This window comes from Salvia miltiorrhiza, chromosome 6, assembly GCF_028751815.1.
Source record: "Salvia miltiorrhiza cultivar Shanhuang (shh) chromosome 6, IMPLAD_Smil_shh, whole genome shotgun sequence".
NCBI lineage: Eukaryota > Viridiplantae > Streptophyta > Magnoliopsida > Lamiales > Lamiaceae > Salvia > Salvia miltiorrhiza.
In genome coordinates, this window is record NC_080392.1 from 17,959,592 (window position 1) to 17,984,780 (window position 25,189).

Sequence of the window (25,189 nt, forward strand, 5' to 3'; positions counted from 1 at the left end):
GGACTGGCCAGGTCCAACATAATCACTTCCCAGTTACACGGGAAACATCATCCCGAACTTGGTAATTCTGGGTCTTCTAAATTCTCATCATACTATACATAACAAAACTTAAGTTCGTAACAGTAAGCTAATAGCTGAAGCATAGGGTCCTATCTCTTAGACTTATATTCCGAACGTTCAACATTCTTCCATAAGTAGATATATTAGAACATAGTAATGTAACAGTCCAACCATATTCTTTCTATAACTCATCATGAAACAAAGTTAATTCGATGTTCCGTCATGTGTGAACTATCGAACGTAGAGACTATGCTTAAAAACCTTCGTGGTGTAACGTCCATCTTGAAGTTGTCTCATGTCACCTTTCGTTGACTTACTTTCAACGTGGCACGTATCCTTTCAGTCTATCTTTGAGTTTCAAAGAAACTACAGTCTCCCGAAGGAAACCAAAACATTCGTGATGTTTAGTCATTTTCTGATTCGTCATTCTCAAGCATCTAGGTTATAGGGATACCCTATAAATCCATCAATCTATGTTCTTTTGCAAATGTGATCATAAAACTTATAACAATCTACATTCCTTGAAAACGTGTTCAGTATCATTCATTTCTCGAATCGTATCAACATAATATACACAAATTGTGCCATAAAAAGGTAAAGCATCAACATTTCATTCATAACCTGCATTTCACAATCACATCCTTGCAACTGTTTAAAACCATAACATAATTAAACATTGTAACTCCAGTTACCTTTTTCTTGATTGAGCGTGATGCAATGGAGCGTTGAGCGGTGTCATAAGATTCATTTAAGTCAAATGACTCGATCTAGACTTGGCTTTTGAAGGAAAATTCTTGGGCCAGAGCAAACGAACTGCTCTGATACCACTCTGTCACAGCCCGCAATCCCTAAGGATGGTTTAACCGGGGTTATGACTCGGGAAGGGGATTAAGAAGCGGGGAAAGAAAGGGGCATTTACTTAACAATCAAACATTTTACGAAAAGAGACATTTATTATATAACACTAGGATCATAACTGATCACTTGGGCAAATACAAGACGTTTGTTCGGGAAGGCCCGTCGAAGTGGATTACCCAACAAAAGAGTATCATACTTAAAATAAAACATTAGCATAATCAGAGTATCTTGCAGCGGAAATACGTGTGAGTTATACATATGAAGATGTATACTCAAGGTTACATTATTGTTCTATGTCAAAAGGTACATTATTATTTTATGTCAAAAGGTACATTATTATTTTATGTCAAAAGGTACATCCGCTCAACTCCACTCCATTCCATCACCCGCTCAACCTGCACATTAGGGAAAACAACATGCAGGGCTGAGTAATAATACTCAGTGAACATATGCCGGAAACATAACATTTTATATCATTTATTGTACTGCCAACAGTAACACACAGGGTTTTACTTGAAGGACCTGTGCTTACTAAACATTTTCTTTCATTTCATAAAGTTGGATGGCCATCCCATTTTCGGTCTATATGATCCATATCTGTTCCTTTTACACGCCGGGAAGGAGGCCTCCTTCCACGGACGCTAAGACCGGTCGCAAGCGACACACAGTCTCCATGAGTGTACACGTTAACCCTTACTAGCAAACCTTCGTCTAGCGTAGGGTCCGAATTCGATTTCCTTTATAGTTGGCGAACCAACACAGATAGAATACATATATAAAACATAAATATTTTGGCAGACAATCATTCATAAACATTTCCTTTCCTTTCATAAGAACCATTCATCATTTAATCATTTCCATAAACATTTCATTTCATAAAAACCATTCACCATTTGAAATAATACAGTCATATCATGTCATTCATTTCATTTCGTATAAGAGGCCTGTATGCAGGGGATCTCTATATACGTGTTTTAAGAAAGCCCACCTTATTCGTTCCCACTAGGGGCGTAGAGTTACCTCCTTCTTTAGCTTTCACTTCCCGTCTGGACCTTTATTGACGAAGAGTCGATAAGTTCGAGAAGAAAGTCGTGTAAGAAAGGAAGATAGGTCTCTAAACTAAACTATCTCCTTTAATGATTTTAGGGTTCTAGCATCCATATTAATCTTGTCTCGTTCAAAACCTTAAACTCAAAACATCTATCACATAACTAACATTTAGGTTCGAAACCGTTTATTTGAACATCATCATGCGCATCAATCATAACTCGTTCTACTCACGCCATCAAGTTAAATATTCCGTCATTTAAAAATAAATCATAGGATATCACATAGACAAATTATATCATCATAGATCATGCTTTCTCATATTTAAAATCATTTAATCATTTTCAAATAATCCATATTAATAAGTCATTTGAAAAGAATTAATTTAAATAAGAGTTTAACTCAAAATATTTTCTTTTAAAATCCATTTATAAATACTTGAAATAAAGAACTCCATTTAAATAATTAATTTAAAGGTCAATATATAATTAAATTAATCAAGCTCAATTTAAATTAATAATTAAGAGCTCAAATAATTTAAATAGATATAAGCCCAAATTAATTAGATAAATTAAGTCTATCATGTTTTTCTTTGAATAAGGCCCAAACAATTAAATTAAAGAAGCCCAAATCCTATAATAAAAGAAGCCCATCAGATTTTTATTTAAAAGGGCCGAGCCCAACAGATATTGAAGCCCAAACATTTAAAATCTAAGCCCATCAATTAATTAAATAAGGGCCCAAACACTTAATAAAATCGGCCCAAGTCTCGGCCCAACAATTAATAAATTCGGCCCAATTCTTAACCTAAATATACACACACAATTACACACTCAAACACACACATTCAGCCTCACCCTCTCATCTCTCTCTCTCTCGGACTCCCTCTGTCCGCCTGCCGTTCAACGCGGCCGCCACCGCCGCCGCCGCCGCCGGCGAGCGGCGCGGCTGCTGCCTCTCGCTCCTCCCCTGAACTCTCGTCCTCTCTCACCCTCTCGCCTCTATCTATCTATCTGCCGTACACAGGACGCACGCCGCTGTCAAAGCGGTGCGCCGCCGCCGGTGCCTCCGTCGTCCTCGCGGCAGATCCGCTACCGCGTCAAGACCACGGCCACCGCCTTTCCTCCCCTCCCTCTATCTCTCTCTCTCTCCCGTCTCAATTCTTTCCCTGGAAACAGACGCACGGACACAGCCCCTGATGTGCCGCCGCCTCCTTTCCTTCGCCGGTGGGCTCACGGCCAGGAGCCGTCGATCGCCGACAGCCAGGTAAACCCTAACTTCTTTCATTTTCCCCTTCTTTCCTTTTTAGATTAAAACTGAAAACTCCTCTCTCTCTCTTTTGATTTGGCTGAATCGGAGCAACGGCGACGTCACGGCTGTCACGTTACCGCCGCCGCCGCCGACGACGAGCCACCATGGCTCCGCCGCTGACCGCCGTCTGAAAACAGGTAACTCTAATTTCCTTTCTCTCCTTTTCTTTTTCCTTCCCTCATCCTTTCCCTTTTCTAAATTAAAATCTGAAAACTTATCTCCCTTCCCCCTCTTTGGCAGATCGGAAGCCACCGCGGCTCCGTCGCCGTCCGTTGACCGCCGGGCAACGACGAGTCACCAAGGCTGCCGCCTCCCTCTGATCTCGACTCACACACACAAGGCAGGGTCAGCCCCCCCCCTTCAAAGGTTTCAAGCCTCAAATTCAGTCGAACACTTAGCACATAGGATTTGAGCAAAAATCAAATACTGTAAATTTCAGTTCATACGTTAATACATGTAAATTTTTCTTTTGGATCATTCTCGTTTGGTGGTTCTCTGATATATTGGATAAAAGGGGAATACCTTGAATAGGTGTGGTGGAAGATATTTATTTCTGCAGATTTTGTTTATCACTAAGATTAGAAACGTCAGTTGTGAAAAAAATAAATTGAAAGAGATGAATATCCTCATTCTATTACCTTAACTTGCTGTGTGAAATTGAGACTGCAGAATTTAGAAATGGTGAAGTGTTGAGGTTTGGGTGAAGAATGGTGTAGGTTATAAAAGAAAAATGGGGTGGCTTGGATGGATGAGGATCGTGGACTTCTTCAGCTGACAAGTATGAACACTTCAGCTAGCTTTGTATGACTGAAGAATTTCTTCAGCATGCGTAGTAAATTCTTCAGCATGCTTAGGATTATTCAATTTTAATCATTAAAATATCTAAGAGATTAATATATTAATTATATGGTTCCAAACTCATTTAAATACATTAAGACATATAAGCCTAATTCTTATTGAAGCATAAAATCCATTTGAGCTTGCTTCTAACATAAATTAAATTACTCATGGGCTTAAGTAAACAATCGATAAAAGATTCATATTTAACACTTCAGTGTTAAATTCTCCACAATAAATTAATGGACTTAAAATATATTTTGAGTGCATCATCTAAAAAAAATAAATCATCACATATATAAATTATCAAATTCATATAAGTTCGTATTTTATTAATGGATGCTGAACCCTAATTACCATAATCAATCCTTAAATCAGTAATTAAAAGTATATAATCCTTAATAAAAAGTCGGGTCATTACATACTATCCCCCTTAAAAGAAATTTCGTCCCGAAATTTGTACCTCAGAAAATAACTCTGAGTACTTCACTTTCCTGTTAGACCGTAGTCTATTTTTTTTTTTTGACCATGATATATTCATAGGTCCCTTACTATCGGTATCGACTTAGTCCTTAGTACCTGAACTTCCCGATCTAAGATAGATTCGGATCTTCCTTCGTAACTCAAATATTGACTAATAACAATGTTGTTCTCATGGATCATATGCTTTGAATCGTAAACATACTTCCTTATTCGCGGCACATGGGATACATTACGCATATTCTCAAAGCTTAGCGCTAACGCCAAACAGTAAGTTATTGGGCTCATCCTTTCTACAATCTCGTATGAGCCTATAAAACGGGGTTTAGGTTTACTCTTCACATTGAGTCCAATGATTTCTCTTGATGGAGAAACTTTTATGGAAATTATCTCTCCACTTTCACATCATAGGTCAATTCGTCATTTGTCAACATATGACTCTGTCAATCATGGCCCTCTTTTATTCACTATCAAATTTTGACGGATGATTTCAATCGTCTAGCCATTTCATCCCAACAAAGTGGTGATCTATATTTCCTCACGTATAACGCCTCATTTGCTAACCTATTGATAGTCGATTGATAACTGGTATTATATGTCTCACAAAGAGTGGCAAAAACATGTTCTCAGCTTTCACCCCGGTTTAGCTCGGTCGTCTTCAACATACCTTATTAGTAATTTCTATGTCGTTTAAGCGGAACTATAATGACTAATATCTCTAAAGCATTCTTAAGGCAACTTAAACAGTTTGTAAGGAGACCAACCATTTCGAGCATGTAGGCAGTCAGCCTAAAACGCCGTTATAAACTTTTATTCATTCATCGATGGAATCTCGAGTCATGTGGGCATTCACTGCCCCCCCTTTCGTGACAACCTTTGCTTAAGTCTGAAGGGTTCGAAAAATCCATCTCAACAAAGAAATCCATTGGTTCGTTAAGGGCTCGGTTTGTCCCAAACACGACATTAAGCTTGACTTTATGAGCTCGAAGACTCAAGTAACAATATGATATGTTGTAAAACCTTCACTTGCTAGCACGCAAGACATATTTCAACAAATGAGGTTACATCTCGTTTTATTCCTCCTAACTAGATTTTTTTTTTTTTTGATCTTAATACATCTTAGTACTTCTTGGTGATAGTATAAGAGTGTCGTGGCTTTATCTTATTCTTAAGTTCATTGTTATGGAGATGCATATCTTCCCTTCAAAGAAGATAGCATTATTTGATTCCTCGTGGTAATTCTTGAAACTTCTTATCCTTATTCTTACTCTTAACTTCTCATCATTCCTTCGTGCTCCTACCACAATTTTCCTCAAGCTGGGTGGTTTAATCACTTCTATCATCATCTTATCATATCTTAGACGAAGCCTTCCGGCTCGCTGTATCATCTACTACATTGGTCTTGTCCATGTGATGGTTAATACCAAAATCATAATCCTTTACGGGTTCAACCCATCCTCTTTGTCTCATCAGCTACTACAAATTCCTTATCAGGTTTTAGAATCTCTAGCACTACAATTCAAAATCATCAAAACTCTTTATCAGTAAACTATCATTTATACTCGACACCAATTGTTCGAGTGTCAGATACCAACATTTATGTGCGTTATTCATAACTCTCACACTCACTCCATTTAGACACATAATCGATATCAAACTCAAATAATAAATTATATCTTAACAATTTATCATGCTCATAGTTCTCGATTAAATCTCGGACTTTGTAATTAAATACTAAATTCCAACTATAATTAATTAACATGCTTCTCTAATTTATTTATCTCATTTAAACTAATAAATCTAATCCATGCTAATTTATCATACTTAGCCATTTTATATGCATTTCTCATGCAATTCAAAAAGCTCAATAATTTACTAATCATGCTCATCTCATAAATACTCAAATAATTCATATAGTCTTACTAACATAGCATTAACTCATATGCACTGCTAGTTCACTTACATGACTTCACATACTCCACATATCTCAACTTAATAAATCATCGAATAGTTAGAAAATTCGTATTTAATGGAAATAAATTCCAAAAATTTAAATACAAATATTTTTAATTATTCTAAACACATTGGCATGCTCAAAATAACTCAATTAAAATCGAGCATCGCTCGTCTCTGGCCTTATGACTCACGGCCTTCATCAAATTTGAACCTTGGTGTTCAAATTAATCTAAGTAAATTATACGTGCAATATTTAATAAATATAAACACATATATAAACTCAAATCATTCAATATGTTCCAGAAAATGCCACTTCCTTGAGCAAAACTCACACCTACTGATTTGGCATAAATTCGTTCACCCAATAGTACTTGTGTACATGGTCCCTAAATGTTCCTTATGTTCATCTTCATTCTTGGAGTCACTAAGACGAACTTATCCAGGTGAAGGTAGAATACTCTATCAATGATGCCCATGAATATATCTGGGCATTTGTTAGCCTGAATGGCACAACTACAAACTTGTAGTGGTCATAACCCATTCTAAAATTTGTCTTGAGTATACTTTCTTGTATGACTTTTAGCTAATGATACTCGATTCTAAAATCGATCTTGGAAAACACACTTGCATCCTTGAGTTGGTCGAAACAATTCATCTACCCTCGAAGTAAAGGCTATTCATTCTTGAGTATTAGTTTGTTCATCGCTTCTATTGTCTGTGCGCCTTTTTCAAAGTGCCATGTTTCTTCATAACATACAAAATGTGCGCTCCCGATGGAAATGCACTAGACATGATCTAAACTTACGTCTAATAGTTTCGTGCAATTAGATCTTTAGGTTCTCCAATTCCTTTGGAGTCATCTTGTTCGATGCTTTTGATACATGTCGATCCTGGTACTAGGTCGATGGTAACTTCTACTTATCTATTGGGTGGCAGTCTTGGTAAGTTCTCCGGATAATCATAATGGAATTCACGTATAACTTTTACGTCCTCGACTGTCCTTTCTGTTCTAGCTCCTCCGTTTAGGTATACAAGGAAAACTTGGTAATGCTTCTTATCTATAACCTTTCCTGGCTTGTAGGTCTTGAAAAACTGAGTATAATACTCTTTATACTTATCTCATGAAGTACCCTAAATTGTCTATTCTTAGGGTTTGTAGGAGGTTTCCCTTCTTTGCATAAATCGTGACATAGTTCTCAGTTAACCAGTCCATTCCTAGGATTATATCTACGTTCCATATTGATATAACATCAAGTTATTCGCTACCACCTTAAGTGATCCTGCATTCGATTACAGGTTCATATAACTACGTGTTACTATCGTCGTTCCTTCTATGGGTGAAAAGTTTTTTTTTCATGTTTTGATCACTTTGTTCAGTTTGAATTTGTGACGGGTGATCCCCGGGCATAACTACCTTAGCGTCTAGAGTTTTGCTGAGCAATTCAAAGTACGTAAACTCATCGTGGTTGGCGAGTGCCATTCTTATCTCATATTTGGGGCCAAGGCGAAACTTCTTCGGGAGTTTTTTTTTTTCATTGGTGTCCACCTATTGTGGGGCATAATGGACATGCCACAACAAATGTGGTCATACTCGGTCATAGATATCCTGTTTTGCTTTAGATTGAACATTTTCGTTTCTCTCCTCCTATCGCAGATATTAAAAAAAAATATATGTAATATGTGTCCTGTCTTAAAGTCTTTCTAAGACAAGTTTGCTAACCACATTCTTGAGTCATTGCTTTTTCTTTTGGCCTCCCACCAAAATCTGTAGATCTAGTCAACTGGAACGCAACACATGAAGTCTTTCTTGTGCGGTACAAAGAAAAATCAAAGGTTTTCTTCATCGTCTCTTAAGTTTACCCTCAACTGGATTCTTGGTTTCATAGCTATAACAAGCTTTACTCGAGAAAAAGTTCATCCATCTTTCGTAATGGTTATTTTTGTCCTCATCTCGTTTCTAGCTTCTCATCTACCAGACATTCTATTTTCAAAAAAAAAAAACGATCATCAATACATTCCTTTTTCTCATATCACATGTGTAACATTTTTTCCATGATTCCATCGTGAAATCAGCATAGACAAAATAACTCAAGTCCTTATTCTCAACCTTACGGTTTGTATTATAAATTGTTAACAAAAGGAGTGGTCGATAATAATCAGAGGAGAAATACTAATCTCAACTAATTTAGACACAACTGAAGTCAATTAACCATGCTATAGTTTGGGTGACTTACTAAGTCAATATACTAACGCTTCTTAGTCGTATACATCAAAAGAATCTACTAGAACAACTCAAAAGTTGCAAAGGCTCAAATCTCGAATGATATCAAAATAAAGTGTTGCAGAAAATTTGTTCAAGAGACTCAAATAAATAACCAGAGGGTAGAAAGGAGTAACTACCAAGTCGAACAAAATGACCTAGAGTGAGAACCCATCTGATTTTTTTTTTTTAAACTGAAGTTGAAATACAGGGGTTTATAAACCCAAAAGACGTCTACTGAGATTTGGATCATGTGGACTGGCCAGGTCCAACATAATCACTTCCCAGTTACACGGGAAACATCATCCCGAACTTGGTAATTCTGGGTCTTCTAAATTCTCATCATACTATACATAACAAAACTTAAGTTCGTAACAGTAAGCTAATAGCTGAAGCATAGGGTCCTATCTCTTAGACTTATATTCCGAACGTTCAACATTCTTCCATAAGTAGATATATTAGAACATAGTAATGTAACAGTCCAACCATATTCTTTCTATAACTCATCATGAAACAAAGTTAATTCGATGTTCCGTCATGTGTGAACTATCGAACGTAGAGACTATGCTTAAAAACCTTCGTGGTGTAACGTCCATCTTGAAGTTGTCTCATGTCACCTTTCGTTGACTTACTTTCAACGTGGCACGTATCCTTTCAGTCTATCTTTGAGTTTCAAAGAAACTACAGTCTCCCGAAGGAAACCAAAACATTCGTGATGTTTAGTCATTTTCTGATTCGTCATTCTCAAGCATCTAGGTTATAGGGATACCCTATAAATCCATCAATCTATGTTCTTTTGCAAATGTGATCATAAAACTTATAACAATCTACATTCCTTGAAAACGTGTTCAGTATCATTCATTTCTCGAATCGTATCAACATAATATACACAAATTGTGCCATAAAAAGGTAAAGCATCAACATTTCATTCATAACCTGCATTTCACAATCACATCCTTGCAACTGTTTAAAACCATAACATAATTAAACATTGTAACTCCAGTTACCTTTTTCTTGATTGAGCGTGATGCAATGGAGCGTTGAGCGGTGTCATAAGATTCATTTAAGTCAAATGACTCGATCTAGACTTGGCTTTTGAAGGAAATTCTTGGGCCAGAGCAAACGAACTGCTCTGATACCACTCTGTCACAGCCCGCAATCCCTAAGGATGGTTTACCGGGGTTATGACTCGGGAAGGGGATTAAGAAGCGGGGAAAGAAAGGGGCATTTACTTAACAATCAAACATTTTACGAAAAGAGACATTTATTATATAACACTAGGATCATAACTGATCACTTGGGCAAATACAAGACGTTTGTTCGGGAAGGCCCGTCGAAGTGGATTACCCAACAAAAGAGTATCATACTTAAAATAAAACATTAGCATAATCAGAGTATCTTGCAGCGGAAATACGTGTGAGTTATACATATGAAGATGTATACTCAAGGTTACATTATTGTTCTATGTCAAAAGGTACATTATTATTTTATGTCAAAAGGTACATTATTATTTTATGTCAAAAGGTACATCCGCTCAACTCCACTCCATTCCATCACCCGCTCAACCTGCACATTAGGGAAAACAACATGCAGGGCTGAGTAATAATACTCAGTGAACATATGCCGGAAACATAACATTTTATATCATTTATTGTACTGCCAACAGTAACACACAGGGTTTTACTTGAAGGACCTGTGCTTACTAAACATTTTCTTTCATTTCATAAAGTTGGATGGCCATCCCATTTTCGGTCTATATGATCCATATCTGTTCCTTTTACACGCCGGGAAGGAGGCCTCCTTCCACGGACGCTAAGACCGGTCGCAAGCGACACACAGTCTCCATGAGTGTACACGTTAACCCTTACTAGCAAACCTTCGTCTAGCGTAGGGTCCGAATTCGATTTCCTTTATAGTTGGCGAACCAACACAGATAGAATACATATATAAAACATAAATATTTTTGGCAGACAATCATTCATAAACATTTCCTTTCCTTTCATAAGAACCATTCATCATTTAATCATTTCCATAAACATTTCATTTCATAAAAACCATTCACCATTTGAAATAATACAGTCATATCATGTCATTCATTTCATTTCGTATAAGAGGCCTGTATGCAGGGGATCTCTATATACGTGTTTTAAGAAAGCCCACCTTATTCGTTCCCACTAGGGGCGTAGAGTTACCTCCTTCTTTAGCTTTCACTTCCCGTCTGGACCTTTATTGACGAAGAGTCGATAAGTTCGAGAAGAAAGTCGTGTAAGAAAGGAAGATAGGTCTCTAAACTAAACTATCTCCTTTAATGATTTTAGGGTTCTAGCATCCATATTAATCTTGTCTCGTTCAAAACCTTAAACTCAAAACATCTATCACATAACTAACATTTAGGTTCGAAACCGTTTATTTGAACATCATCATGCGCATCAATCATAACTCGTTCTACTCACGCCATCAAGTTAAATATTCCGTCATTTAAAATAAATCATAGGATATCACATAGACAAATTATATCATCATAGATCATGCTTTCTCATATTTAAAATCATTTAATCATTTTCAAATAATCCATATTAATAAGTCATTTGAAAAGAATTAATTTAAATAAGAGTTTAACTCAAAATATTTTCTTTTAAAATCCATTTATAAATACTTGAAATAAAGAACTCCATTTAAATAATTAATTTAAAGGTCAATATATAATTAAATTAATCAAGCTCAATTTAAATTAATAATTAAGAGCTCAAATAATTTAAATAGATATAAGCCCAAATTAATTAGATAAATTAAGTCTATCATGTTTTTCTTTGAATAAGGCCCAAACAATTAAATTAAAGAAGCCCAAATCCTATAAATAAAAGAAGCCCATCAGATTTTTATTTAAAAGGGCCGAGCCCAACAGATATTGAAGCCCAAACATTTAAAATCTAAGCCCATCAATTAATTAAATAAGGGCCCAAACACTTAATAAAATCGGCCCAAGTCTCGGCCCAACAATTAATAAATTCGGCCCAATTCTTAACCTAAATATACACACACAATTACACACTCAAACACACACATTCAGCCTCACCCTCTCATCTCTCTCTCTCTCGGACTCCCTCTGTCCGCCTGCCGTTCAACGCGGCCGCCACCGCCGCCGCCGCCGCCGGCGAGCGGCGCGGCTGCTGCCTCTCGCTCCTCCCCTGAACTCTCGTCCTCTCTCACCCTCTCGCCTCTATCTATCTATCTGCCGTACACAGGACGCACGCCGCTGTCAAAGCGGTGCGCCGCCGCCGGTGCCTCCGTCGTCCTCGCGGCAGATCCGCTACCGCGTCAAGACCACGGCCACCGCCTTTCCTCCCCTCCCTCTATCTCTCTCTCTCTCCCGTCTCAATTCTTTCCCTGGAAACAGACGCACGGACACAGCCCCTGATGTGCCGCCGCCTCCTTTCCTTCGCCGGTGGGCTCACGGCCAGGAGCCGTCGATCGCCGACAGCCAGGTAAACCCTAACTTCTTTCATTTTCCCCTTCTTTCCTTTTTAGATTAAAACTGAAAACTCCTCTCTCTCTCTTTTGATTTGGCTGAATCGGAGCAACGGCGACGTCACGGCTGTCACGTTACCGCCGCCGCCGCCGACGACGAGCCACCATGGCTCCGCCGCTGACCGCCGTCTGAAAACAGGTAACTCTAATTTCCTTTCTCTCCTTTTCTTTTTCCTTCCCTCATCCTTTCCCTTTTCTAAATTAAAATCTGAAAACTTATCTCCCTTCCCCCTCTTTGGCAGATCGGAAGCCACCGCGGCTCCGTCGCCGTCCGTTGACCGCCGGCAACGACGAGTCACCAAGGCTGCCGCCTCCCTCTGATCTCGACTCACACACACAAGGCAGGGTCAGCCCCCCCCCTTCAAAGGTTTCAAGCCTCAAATTCAGTCGAACACTTAGCACATAGGATTTGAGCAAAAATCAAATACTGTAAATTTCAGTTCATACGTTAATACATGTAAATTTTTCTTTTGGATCATTCTCGTTTGGTGGTTCTCTGATATATTGGATAAAAGGGGAATACCTTGAATAGGTGTGGTGGAAGATATTTATTTCTGCAGATTTTGTTTATCACTAAGATTAGAAACGTCAGTTGTGAAAAAAATAAATTGAAAGAGATGAATATCCTCATTCTATTACCTTAACTTGCTGTGTGAAATTGAGACTGCAGAATTTAGAAATGGTGAAGTGTTGAGGTTTGGGTGAAGAATGGTGTAGGTTATAAAAGAAAAATGGGGTGGCTTGGATGGATGAGGATCGTGGACTTCTTCAGCTGACAAGTATGAACACTTCAGCTAGCTTTGTATGACTGAAGAATTTCTTCAGCATGCGTAGTAAATTCTTCAGCATGCTTAGGATTATTCAATTTTAATCATTAAAATATCTAAGAGATTAATATATTAATTATATGGTTCCAAACTCATTTAAATACATTAAGACATATAAGCCTAATTCTTATTGAAGCATAAAATCCATTTGAGCTTGCTTCTAACATAAATTAAATTACTCATGGGCTTAAGTAAACAATCGATAAAAGATTCATATTTAACACTTCAGTGTTAAATTCTCCACAATAAATTAATGGACTTAAAATATATTTTGAGTGCATCATCTAAAAAAAATAAATCATCACATATATAAATTATCAAATTCATATAAGTTCGTATTTTATTAATGGATGCTGAACCCTAATTACCATAATCAATCCTTAAATCAGTAATTAAAAGTATATAATCCTTAATAAAAAGTCGGGTCATTACATACTATCCCCCTTAAAAGAAATTTCGTCCCGAAATTTGTACCTCAGAAAATAACTCTGAGTACTTCACTTTCCTGTTAGACCGTAGTCTATTTTTTTTTTTTTGACCATGATATATTCATAGGTCCCTTACTATCGGTATCGACTTAGTCCTTAGTACCTGAACTTCCCGATCTAAGATAGATTCGGATCTTCCTTCGTAACTCAAATATTGACTAATAACAATGTTGTTCTCATGGATCATATGCTTTGAATCGTAAACATACTTCCTTATTCGCGGCACATGGGATACATTACGCATATTCTCAAAGCTTAGCGCTAACGCCAAACAGTAAGTTATTGGGCTCATCCTTTCTACAATCTCGTATGAGCCTATAAAACGGGGTTTAGGTTTACTCTTCACATTGAGTCCAATGATTTCTCTTGATGGAGAAACTTTTATGGAAATTATCTCTCCACTTTCACATCATAGGTCAATTCGTCATTTGTCAACATATGACTCTGTCAATCATGGCCCTCTTTTATTCACTATCAAATTTTGACGGATGATTTCAATCGTCTAGCCATTTCATCCCAACAAAGTGGTGATCTATATTTCCTCACGTATAACGCCTCATTTGCTAACCTATTGATAGTCGATTGATAACTGGTATTATATGTCTCACAAAGAGTGGCAAAAACATGTTCTCAGCTTTCACCCCGGTTTAGCTCGGTCGTCTTCAACATACCTTATTAGTAATTTCTATGTCGTTTAAGCGGAACTATAATGACTAATATCTCTAAAGCATTCTTAAGGCAACTTAAACAGTTTGTAAGGAGACCAACCATTTCGAGCATGTAGGCAGTCAGCCTAAAACGCCGTTATAAACTTTTATTCATTCATCGATGGAATCTCGAGTCATGTGGGCATTCACTGCCCCCCCTTTCGTGACAACCTTTGCTTAAGTCTGAAGGGTTCGAAAAATCCATCTCAACAAAGAAATCCATTGGTTCGTTAAGGGCTCGGTTTGTCCCAAACACGACATTAAGCTTGACTTTATGAGCTCGAAGACTCAAAGTAACAATATGATATGTTGTAAAACCTTCACTTGCTAGCACGCAAGACATATTTCAACAAATGAGGTTACATCTCGTTTTATTCCTCCTAACTAGATTTTTTTTTTTTTTTGATCTTAATACATCTTAGTACTTCTTGGTGATAGTATAAGAGTGTCGTGGCTTTAACTTATTCTTAAGTTCATTGTTATGGAGATGCATATCTTCCCTTCAAAGAAGATAGCATTATTTGATTCCTCGTGGTAATTCTTGAAACTTCTTATCCTTATTCTTACTCTTAACTTCTCATCATTCCTTCGTGCTCCTACCACAATTTTCCTCAAGCTGGGTGGTTTAATCACTTCTATCATCATCTTATCATATCTTAGACGAAGCCTTCCGGCTCGCTGTATCATCTACTACATTGGTCTTGTCCATGTGATGGTTAATACCAAAATCATAATCCTTTACGGGTTCAACCCATCCTCTTTGTCTCATCAGCTACTACAAATTCCTTATCAGGTTTTAGAATCTCTAGCACTACAATTCAAAATCATCAAAACTCTTTATCAGTAAACTATCATTTATACTCGACACCAATTGTTCGAGTGTCAGATACCAACATTTATGTGCGTTATTCATAACTCTCACACTCACTCCATTTAGACACATAATCGATATCAAACTCAAATAATAAATTATATCTTAACAATTTATCATGCTCATAGTTCTCGATTAAATCTCGGACTTTGTAATTAAATACTAAATTCCAACTATAATTAATTAACATGCTTCTCTAATTTATTTATCTCATTTAAACTAATAAATCTAATCCATGCTAATTTATCATACTTAGCCATTTTATATGCATTTCTCATGCAATTCAAAAAGCTCAATAATTTACTAATCATGCTCATCTCATAAATACTCAAATAATTCATATAGTCTTACTAACATAGCATTAACTCATATGCACTGCTAGTTCACTTACATGACTTCACATACTCCACATATCTCAACTTAATAAATCATCGAATAGTTAGAAAATTCGTATTTAATGGAAATAAATTCCAAAAATTTAAATACAAATATTTTTAATTATTCTAAACACATTGGCATGCTCAAAATAACTCAATTAAAATCGAGCATCGCTCGTCTCTGGCCTTATGACTCACGGCCTTCATCAAATTTGAACCTTGGTGTTCAAATTAATCTAAGTAAATTATACGTGCAATATTTAATAAATATAAACACATATATAAACTCAAATCATTCAATATGTTCCAGAAAATGCCACTTCCTTGAGCAAAACTCACACCTACTGATTTGGCATAAATTCGTTCACCCAATAGTACTTGTGTACATGGTCCCTAAATGTTCCTTATGTTCATCTTCATTCTTGGAGTCACTAAGACGAACTTATCCAGGTGAAGGTAGAATACTCTATCAATGATGCCCATGAATATATCTGGGCATTTGTTAGCCTGAATGGCACAACTACAAACTTGTAGTGGTCATAACCCATTCTAAAATTTGTCTTGAGTATACTTTCTTGTATGACTTTTAGCTAATGATACTCGATTCTAAAAATCGATCTTGGAAAACACACTTGCATCCTTGAGTTGGTCGAACAATTCATCTACCCTCGGTAAAGGCTATTCATTCTTGAGTATTAGTTTGTTCATCGTTCTATTGTCTGTGCGCCTTTTCAAAGTGCCATGTTTCTTCATAACATACAAAATGTGCGCTCCCGATGGAAATGCACTAGACATGATCAAACTTACGTCTAATAGTTTGTGCAATTAGATCTTTAGGTTCTCCAATTCCTTTGGAGTCATCTTGTTCGATGCTTTTGATACATGTGTCGATCCTGGTACTAGGTCGATGGTAAATTCTACTTATCTATTGGGTGGCAGTCTTGGTAAGTTCTCCGGATAATCATAATGGAATTCACGTATAACTTTTACGTCCTCGACTGTCCTTTCTGTTCTAGCTCCTCCGTTTAGGTATACAAGGAAAACTTGGTAATGCTTCTTATCTATAACCTTCCTGGCTTGTAGGTTTGAAAAACTGGTATAATACTCTTTATACTTATCTCATGAAGTACCCTAAATTGTCTATTCTTAGGGTTTGTAGGAGGTTTCCCTTCTTTGCATAAATCGTGACATAGTTCTCAGTTAACCAGTCCATTCCTAGGATTATATCTACGTTCCATATTGATATAACATCAAGTTATTCGCTACCACCTTAAGTGATCCTGCATTCGATTACAGGTTCATATAACTACGTGTTACTATCGTCGTTCCTTCTATGGGTGAAAAGTTTTTTTTCATGTTTTGATCACTTTGTTCAGTTTGAATTTGTGACGGGTGATCCCCGGGCATAACTACCTTAGCGTCTAGAGTTTTGCTGAGCAATTCAAAGTACGTAAACTCATCGTGGTTGGCGAGTGCCATTCTTATCTCATATTTTGGGCCAAGGCGAAACTTCTTCGGGAGTTTTTTTTTTTTCATTGGTGTCCACCTATTGTGGGGCATAATGGACATGCCACAACAAATGTGGTCATACTCGGTCATAGATATCCTGTTTTGCTTTAGATTGAACATTTTCGTTTCTCTCCTCCTATCGCCGATATTAAAAAAAATATATGTAATATGTGTCTGTCTTAAAGTCTTTCTAAGACAAGTTTGCTAACCACATTCTTGAGTCATTGCTTTTCTTTTGGCCTCCCACCAAAATCTGTAGATCTAGTCAACTGGAACGCAACACATGAAGTCTTTCTTGTGCGGTACAAAGAAAATCAAAGGTTTTCTTCATCGTCTTAAGTTTACCCTCAACTGGATTCTTGGTTTCATAGCTATAACAAGCTTTACTCGAGAAAAAGTTCATCCATCTTTCGTAATGGTTTATTTTTGTCCTCATCTCGTTTCTAGCTTCTCATCTACCAGACATTCTATTTTTCAAAAAAAAAAAACGATCATCAATACATTCCTTTTCTCATATCACATGTGTAACATTTTTTTCCATGATTCCATCGTGAAATCAGCATAGACAAAATAACTCAAGTCCTTATTCTCAAACCTTACAGTTTGTATTATAAATTGTTAACAAAAGGAGTGGTCGATAATAATCAGAGGAGAAATACTAATCTCAACTAATTTAGACACAACTGAAGTCAATTAACCATGCTATAGTTTGGGTGACTTACTAAGTCAATATACTAACGCTTCTTAGTCGTATACATCAAAAGAATCTACTAGAACAACTCAAAAGTTGCAAAGGCTCAAATCTCGAATGATATCAAAATAAAGTGTTGCAGAAAATTTGTTCAAGAGACTCAAATAAATAACCAGAGGGTAGAAAGGAGTAACTACCAAGTCGAACAAAATGACCTAGAGTGAGAACCCATCTGATTTTTTTTTTAAACTGAAGTTGAAATACAGGGGTTTATAAACCCAAAAGACGTCTACTGAGATTTGGATCATGTGGACTGGCCAGGTCCAACATAATCACTTCCCAGTTACACGGGAAACATCATCCCGAACTTGGTAATTCTGGGTCTTCTAAATTCTCATCATACTATACATAACAAAACTTAAGTTCGTAACAGTAAGCTAATAGCTGAAGCATAGGGTCCTATCTCTTAGACTTATATTCCGAACGTTCAACATTCTTCCATAAGTAGATATATTAGAACATAGTAATGTAACAGTCCAACCATATTCTTTCTATAACTCATCATGAAACAAAGTTAATTCGATGTTCCGTCATGTGTGAACTATCGAACGTAGAGACTATGCTTAAAAACCTTCGTGGTGTAACGTCCATCTTGAAGTTGTCTCATGTCACCTTTCGTTGACTTACTTTCAACGTGGCACGTATCCTTTCAGTCTATCTTTGAGTTTCAAAGAAACTACAGTCTCCCGAAGGAAACCAAAACATTCGTGATGTTTAGTCATTTTCTGATTCGTCATTCTCAAGCATCTAGGTTATAGGGATACCCTATAAATCCATCAATCTATGTTCTTTTGCAAATGTGATCATAAAACTTATAACAATCTACATTCCTTGAAAACGTGTTCAGTATCATTCATTTCTCGAATCGTATCAACATAATATACACAAATTGTGCCATAAAAAGGTAAAGCATCAACATTTCATTCATAACCTGCATTTCACAATCACATCCTTGCAACTGTTTAAAACCATAACATAATTAAACATTGTAACTCCAGTTACCTTTTTCTTGATTGAGCGTGATGCAATGGAGCGTTGAGCGGTGTCATAAGATTCATTTAAGTCAAATGACTCGATCTAGACTTGGCTTTTGAAGGAAAATTCTTGGGCCAGAGCAAACGAACTGCTCTGATACCACTCTGTCACAGCCCGCAATCCCTAAGGATGGTTTAACCGGGGTTATGACTCGGGAAGGGGATTAAGAAGCGGGGAAAGAAAGGGGCATTTACTTAACAATCAAACATTTTACGAAAAGAGACATTTATTATATAACACTAGGATCATAACTGATCACTTGGGCAAATACAAGACGTTTGTTCGGGAAGGCCCGTCGAAGTGGATTACCCAACAAAAGAGTATCATACTTAAAATAAAACATTAGCATAATCAGAGTATCTTGCAGCGGAAATACGTGTGAGTTATACATATGAAGATGTATACTCAAGGTTACATTATTGTTCTATGTCAAAAGGTACATTATTATTTTATGTCAAAAGGTACATTATTATTCTATGTCAAAAGGTACATCCGCTCAACTCCACTCCATTCCATCACCCGCTCAACCTGCACATTAGGGAAAACAACATGCAGGGCTGAGTAATAATACTCAGTGAACATATGCCGGAAACATAACATTTTATATCATTTATTGTACTGCCAACAGTAACACACAGGGTTTTACTTGAAGGACCTGTGCTTACTAAACATTTTCTTTCATTTCATAAAGTTGGATGGCCATCCCATTTTCGGTCTATATGATCCATATCTGTTCCTTTTACACGCCGGGAAGGAGGCCTCCTTCCACGGACGCTAAGACCGGTCGCAAGCGACACACAGTCTCTATGAGTGTACACGTTAACCCTTACTAGCAAACCTTCGTCTAGCGTAGGGTCCGAATTCGATTTCCTTTATAGTTGGCGAACCAACACAGATAGAATACATATATAAAACATAAATATTTTTGGCAGACAATCATTCATAAACATTTCCTTTCCTTTCATAAGAACCATTCATCATTTAATCATTTCCATAAACATTTCATTTCATAAAAACCATTCACCATTTGAAATAATACAGTCATATCATGTCATTCATTTCATTTCGTATAAGAGGCTTGTATGCAGGGGATCTCTATATACGTGTTTTAAGAAAGCCCACCTTATTCGTTCCCACTAGGGGCGTAGAGTTACCTCCTTCTTTAGCTTTCACTTCCCGTCTGGACCTTTATTGACGAAGAGTCGATAAGTTCGAGAAGAAAGTCGTGTAAGAAAGGAAGATAGGTCTCTAAACTAAACTATCTCCTTTAATGATTTTAGGGTTCTAGCATCCATATTAATCTTGTCTCGTTCAAAACCTTAAACTCAAAACATCTATCACATAACTAACATTTAGGTTCGAAACCGTTTATTTGAACATCATCATGCGCATCAATCATAACTCGTTCTACTCACGCCATCAAGTTAAATATTCCGTCATTTAAAAATAAATCATAGGATATCACATAGACAAATTATATCATCATAGATCATGCTTTCTCATATTTAAAATCATTTAATCATTTTCAAATAATCCATATTAATAAGTCATTTGAAAAGAATTAATTTAAATAAGAGTTTAACTCAAAATATTTTCTTTTAAAATCCATTTATAAATACTTGAAATAAAGAACTCCATTTAAATAATTAATTTAAAGGTCAATATATAATTAAATTAATCAAGCTCAATTTAAATTAATAATTAAGAGCTCAAATAATTTAAATAGATATAAGCCCAAATTAATTAGATAAATTAAGTCTATCATGTTTTTCTTTGAATAAGGCCCAAACAATTAAATTAAAGAAGCCCAAATCCTATAAATAAAAGAAGCCCATCAGATTTTTATTTAAAAGGGCCGAGCCCAACAGATATTGAAGCCCAAACATTTAAAATCTAAGCCCATCAATTAATTAAATAAGGGCCCAAACACTTAATAAAATCGGCCCAAGTCTCGGCCCAACAATTAATAAATTCGGCCCAATTCTTAACCTAAATATACACACACAATTACACACTCAAACACACACATTCAGCCTCACCCTCTCATCTCTCTCTCTCTCAGACTCCCTCTGTCCGCCTGCCGTTCAACGCGGCCGCCACCGCCGCCGCCGCCGCCGGCGAGCGGCGCGGCTGCTGCCTCTCGCTCCTCCCCTGAACTCTCGTCCTCTCTCACCCTCTCGCCTCTATCTATCTATCTGCCGTACACAGGACGCACGCCGCTGTCAAAGCGGTGCGCCGCCGCCGGTGCCTCCGTCGTCCTCGCGGCAGATCCGCTACCGCGTCAAGACCACGGCCACCGCCTTTCCTCCCCTCCCTCTATCTCTCTCTCTCTCCCGTCTCAATTCTTTCCCTGGAAACAGACGCACGGACACAGCCCCTGCTGTGCCGCCGCCTCCTCTCCTTCGCCGGTGGGCTCACGGCCAGGAGCCGTCGATCGCCGACAGCCAGGTAAACCCTAACTTCTTTCATTTTCCCCTTCTTTCCTTTTTAGATTAAAACTGAAAACTCCTCTCTCTCTCTTTTGATTTGGCTGAATCGGAGCAACGGCGACGTCACGGCTGTCACGTTACCGCCGCCGCCGACGACGACGAGCCACCATGGCTCCGCCGCTGACCGCCGTCTGAAAACAGGTAACTCTAATTTCCTTTCTCTCCTTTTCTTTTTCCTTCCCTCATCCTTTCCCTTTTCTAAATTAAAATCTGAAAACTTATCTCCCTTCCCCCTCTTTGGCAGATCGGAAGCCACCGCGGCTCCGTCGCCGTCCGTTGACCGCCGGCAACGACGAGTCACCAAGGCTGCCGCCTCCTTCTGATCTCGACTCACACACACAAGGCAGGGTCAGCCCCCCCTTCAAAGGTTTCAAGCCTCAAATTCAGTCGAACACTTAGCACATAGGATTTGAGCAAAAATCAAATACTGTAAATTTCAGTTCATACGTTAATACATGTAAATTTTTCTTTTGGATCATTCTCGTTTGGTGGTTCTCTGATATATTGGATAAAAGGGGAATACCTTGAATAGGTGTGGTGGAAGATATTTATTTCTGCAGATTTTGTTTATCACTAAGATTAGAAACGTCAGTTGTGAAAAAAATAAATTGAAAGAGATGAATATCCTCATTCTATTACCTTAACTTGCTGTGTGAAATTGAGACTGCAGAATTTAGAAATGGTGAAGTGTTAAGGTTTGGGTGAAGAATGGTGTAGGTTATAAAAGAAAAATGGGGTGGCTTGGATGGATGAGGATCGTGGACTTCTTCAGCTGACAAGTATGAACACTTCAGCTAGCTTTGTATGACTGAAGAATTTCTTCAGCATGCGTAGTAAATTCTTCAGCATGCTTAGGATTATTCAATTTTAATCATTAAAATATCTAAGAGATTAATATATTAATTATATGGTTCCAAACTCATTTAAATACATTAAGACATATAAGCCTAATTCTTATTGAAGCATAAAATCCATTTGAGCTTGCTTCTAACATAAATTAAATTACTCATGGGCTTAAGTAAACAATCGATAAAAGATTCATATTTAACACTTCAGTGTTAAATTCTCCACAATAAATTAATGGACTTAAAATATATTTTGAGTGCATCATCTAAAAAAAATAAATCATCACATATATAAATTATCAAATTCATATAAGTTCGTATTTTATTAATGGATGCTGAACCCTAATTACCATAATCAATCCTTAAATCAGTAATTAAAAGTATATAATCCTTAATAAAAAGTCGGGTCATTACAAAAATCTTCCATGAAGTTGGTTAATGAGACTACGCCAGTCTTGAACATGACCCCCCAAGATTGTCATCGCCAAACTCTCATCGCTATTAACTGCAAGGAAAACACAAGCAATATTCAAAACTTGGGAATTTACTTGCATAATAAATAAATAAAAAAAAAAGAGAAAATTGGGCCTGACTGATGTTGGACCTAATTATAAGGAAAATGGGCCAAACAAAGAATTTGGGCTTAAGTAGTAGCTAAAGTGTTAACCTAAATAAAGGCCCATCAGCCTCCATCTCTCTCTTCTCTTCACTTGGTTTCCGCCATCTTCTCCACAAGTCCGGCGGATCACCTCTCAACTCCGTTCCCTCTGTTCCCCAAGCCGGTTCCGACTGCTGCTACGCCAGCTAATAAGAAGCCGGAGACTGCTACTGCCCCCTTTCACAAAATCGCACACCCCTTCTTCTCCAACAAATCTGCCCGTCTCTCTCTCTAAAAAGAAATCCGCTCTCGCTCTCTCTCGGTTCACACAGGGACAGCCGCCGACCTTCTTCCCCGGTGGAAACAGCCGCCGGAGGGCCGCCTCCTCCGTTCCCGTCACCCTCGTAGATGCAATTCTCCCACTCAAAAATAAAATCACCGCTGCTACTGCCTTGGCTAACCGCCGCGCAGACGCCTTGGTTCACTGTTGGTGCTGGAGTTTTCATGCCGCCATGCCGTCGAATCCGGCTTTACGACTCGCCGTGGCTACTCAGAAAATCATCATGGTTCAATCGCCGCTCGATGCCGCCCTTCTATCCCCAAAATTCTGCTGCTGCCCGTTGAATGAGCGCCGCCGCCGTTGACTTCCTTCGTCGACAGCAAGAGCTTCAGCAACAGCCTTTCTCTCCTCTGTTCGAGAACTGCTGCTGCCGCTCCGAAGACTTCGATCTTAAAACGCCAGCAGCAGATTCCTAAATCCATTGAGCAGGAAACCCCCTTCGATATATGCTTGCGGGGAGCGAACTATTCTCGCCGAGACTGTCGAAGGTGGCTCGTTTTAGCCTTGGGGTGCTGGTTCATCTCTTTATAATTCTGTTTATCAGACCTCTGTGGAGTCGTTTCTCTCGATGGAAAGCTTCGCTGTAGAGCGGGTGTGACGGCAGATTGACTTCCAAGCCCAACCCCTTGCTCTCCTTCCTCAACCGCTGCTAGAACGGAACCACGCAAATGAGAGTGGCTTTGGTGAAAAGAGCTGCACATCATAGAAAAAAAAAAGGGGTTGTAAGTGTATTGCCGATGATATCTCGGCATAGAAGTTACGGAGAAGAAAAAGGAAATTACCGATGCTGCCAAGCTCTTTGCCGCACTTCCGGCTGCCCTCGACTCCCTTCGGCATTCCTCTCGGCTCATAGGAGAATGGAGCATTTCGACGCCGCCACAGCCGCCAAAATTTGCTCCGATTTTCTGCAAAAATCTTGGCCGGAGCTCCGCTGCACTCAATGAAGGAAGAAGTAAGATACAAACGAATTGGTGAATGAGGAAGAGTGGCAACATTGTCTCTATTTATAGGCAAACTTCTCACCAAAAATCCTAGCTACCAAATCTCTAAACATAGCTGCCAGTGTACGAAGAGTGGAGTTCCAGCTATTCTTCCAGCTATGAAAGGCCCTTCAAAACAAGCTGTTAAAGTTTAAAAGGGATGTGGTCCTAAGATTCATTTAATACGTTTGGAGGAACACAGCAAAAATGAGCAATGTCATTCGAAAAAGGGAGTCCTCATTTGCTGCTGTTTCAATACAGGGAGCCTAAATGGGCCATGCAAAAGAAAGAAAGAAAGTCACATGAGCTTAAATAAATTAAGAGTATTGGGCTTGAAGTTATATCTAATCCCATTCATTGGAGGAAGTGGGCCGAAGATTACCTATTTGGTTAAATTAAGAAAAATGTGTGGAGTTGGGCTTGTAATTAATTGCTTTGACTATTTAAAGTTGGAGAATAATTAAGCTCAGACTTCTCTTGATCGGCCCATAAATTGAAGTTCGTTTAAAGGGGCACGAATTAAGAGTATTCGACCACCTTGGATTAAAAAAAAAAAAGGGTTTCAAGTCAAGCACTCCTAAATACGAGTATAAACTATTTGCAAATTCAAAGAAATTCAAAAACTCCTAAATACGAGTATAAACTATTTAAAATTTCAAAATCAAATGAAGAACTCCTAAATACGAGTATAAACTATTTAAAATTTCAAAATCAAATGAAGAACTCCTAAATACGAGTATAAACTATTTACAAATTCAAATTCAAAATGAAAAACTCCTAAATACGAGTATAAACTATTTATAAATTCAAAGAAATTCAAGAACTCCTAAATACGAGTATAAACTATTTATAAATTCAAAGAAATTCAAGAACTCCTAAATACGAGTATAAACTATTTAAAATTCCAAAATCAAATGAAGAACTCCTAAATACGAGTATAAACTATTTACAAAATTCAAATCATGCAAGAACTCCTCGATAAGAGTTTAAACTATCAAAATAAATTTCGAGACTCGTCTATTACCAAAGGCATTT

At 37.8% G+C, this 25,189-nt stretch overlaps 6 long non-coding RNA genes across 6 annotated transcripts; 2 read left to right on the forward strand and 4 right to left on the reverse strand.

Moving 5' to 3' along the window:
• Positions 1–1,247: 1,247 nt before the first annotated feature.
• Positions 1,248–4,281, reverse strand: LOC130990281 (uncharacterized). The gene is made up of 4 exons (XR_009090901.1): positions 3,915–4,281; positions 3,799–3,829; positions 1,907–1,970; positions 1,248–1,313 (listed from the first exon to the last, which is right to left on the reverse strand). It is a non-coding gene; the product is annotated as an uncharacterized LOC130990281 (long non-coding RNA).
• A 6,028-nt stretch (positions 4,282–10,309) lies between these two features.
• Positions 10,310–13,343, reverse strand: LOC130990282 (uncharacterized). The gene is made up of 4 exons (XR_009090902.1): positions 12,977–13,343; positions 12,861–12,891; positions 10,970–11,033; positions 10,310–10,375 (listed from the first exon to the last, which is right to left on the reverse strand). It is a non-coding gene; the product is annotated as an uncharacterized LOC130990282 (long non-coding RNA).
• Positions 11,458–12,910, forward strand: LOC130990277 (uncharacterized). Its single transcript, XR_009090894.1, has 2 exons — positions 11,458–12,476; positions 12,580–12,910. It is a non-coding gene; the product is annotated as an uncharacterized LOC130990277 (long non-coding RNA).
• Positions 13,344–19,380: 6,037 nt separating the features above from the next.
• LOC130990284 (uncharacterized) lies at positions 19,381–22,073 on the reverse strand. Its single transcript, XR_009090904.1, has 4 exons — positions 22,031–22,073; positions 21,915–21,945; positions 20,025–20,088; positions 19,381–19,430 (listed from the first exon to the last, which is right to left on the reverse strand). It is a non-coding gene; the product is annotated as an uncharacterized LOC130990284 (long non-coding RNA).
• Positions 20,925–21,922, forward strand: LOC130990273 (uncharacterized). The gene is made up of 2 exons (XR_009090890.1): positions 20,925–21,532; positions 21,636–21,922. It is a non-coding gene; the product is annotated as an uncharacterized LOC130990273 (long non-coding RNA).
• A 578-nt stretch (positions 22,074–22,651) lies between the features above and the next one.
• Positions 22,652–24,128, reverse strand: LOC130990274 (uncharacterized). The gene is made up of 3 exons (XR_009090891.1): positions 23,957–24,128; positions 22,904–23,867; positions 22,652–22,741 (listed from the first exon to the last, which is right to left on the reverse strand). It is a non-coding gene; the product is annotated as an uncharacterized LOC130990274 (long non-coding RNA).
• Between the last annotated feature and the right edge of the window lie 1,061 nt (positions 24,129–25,189).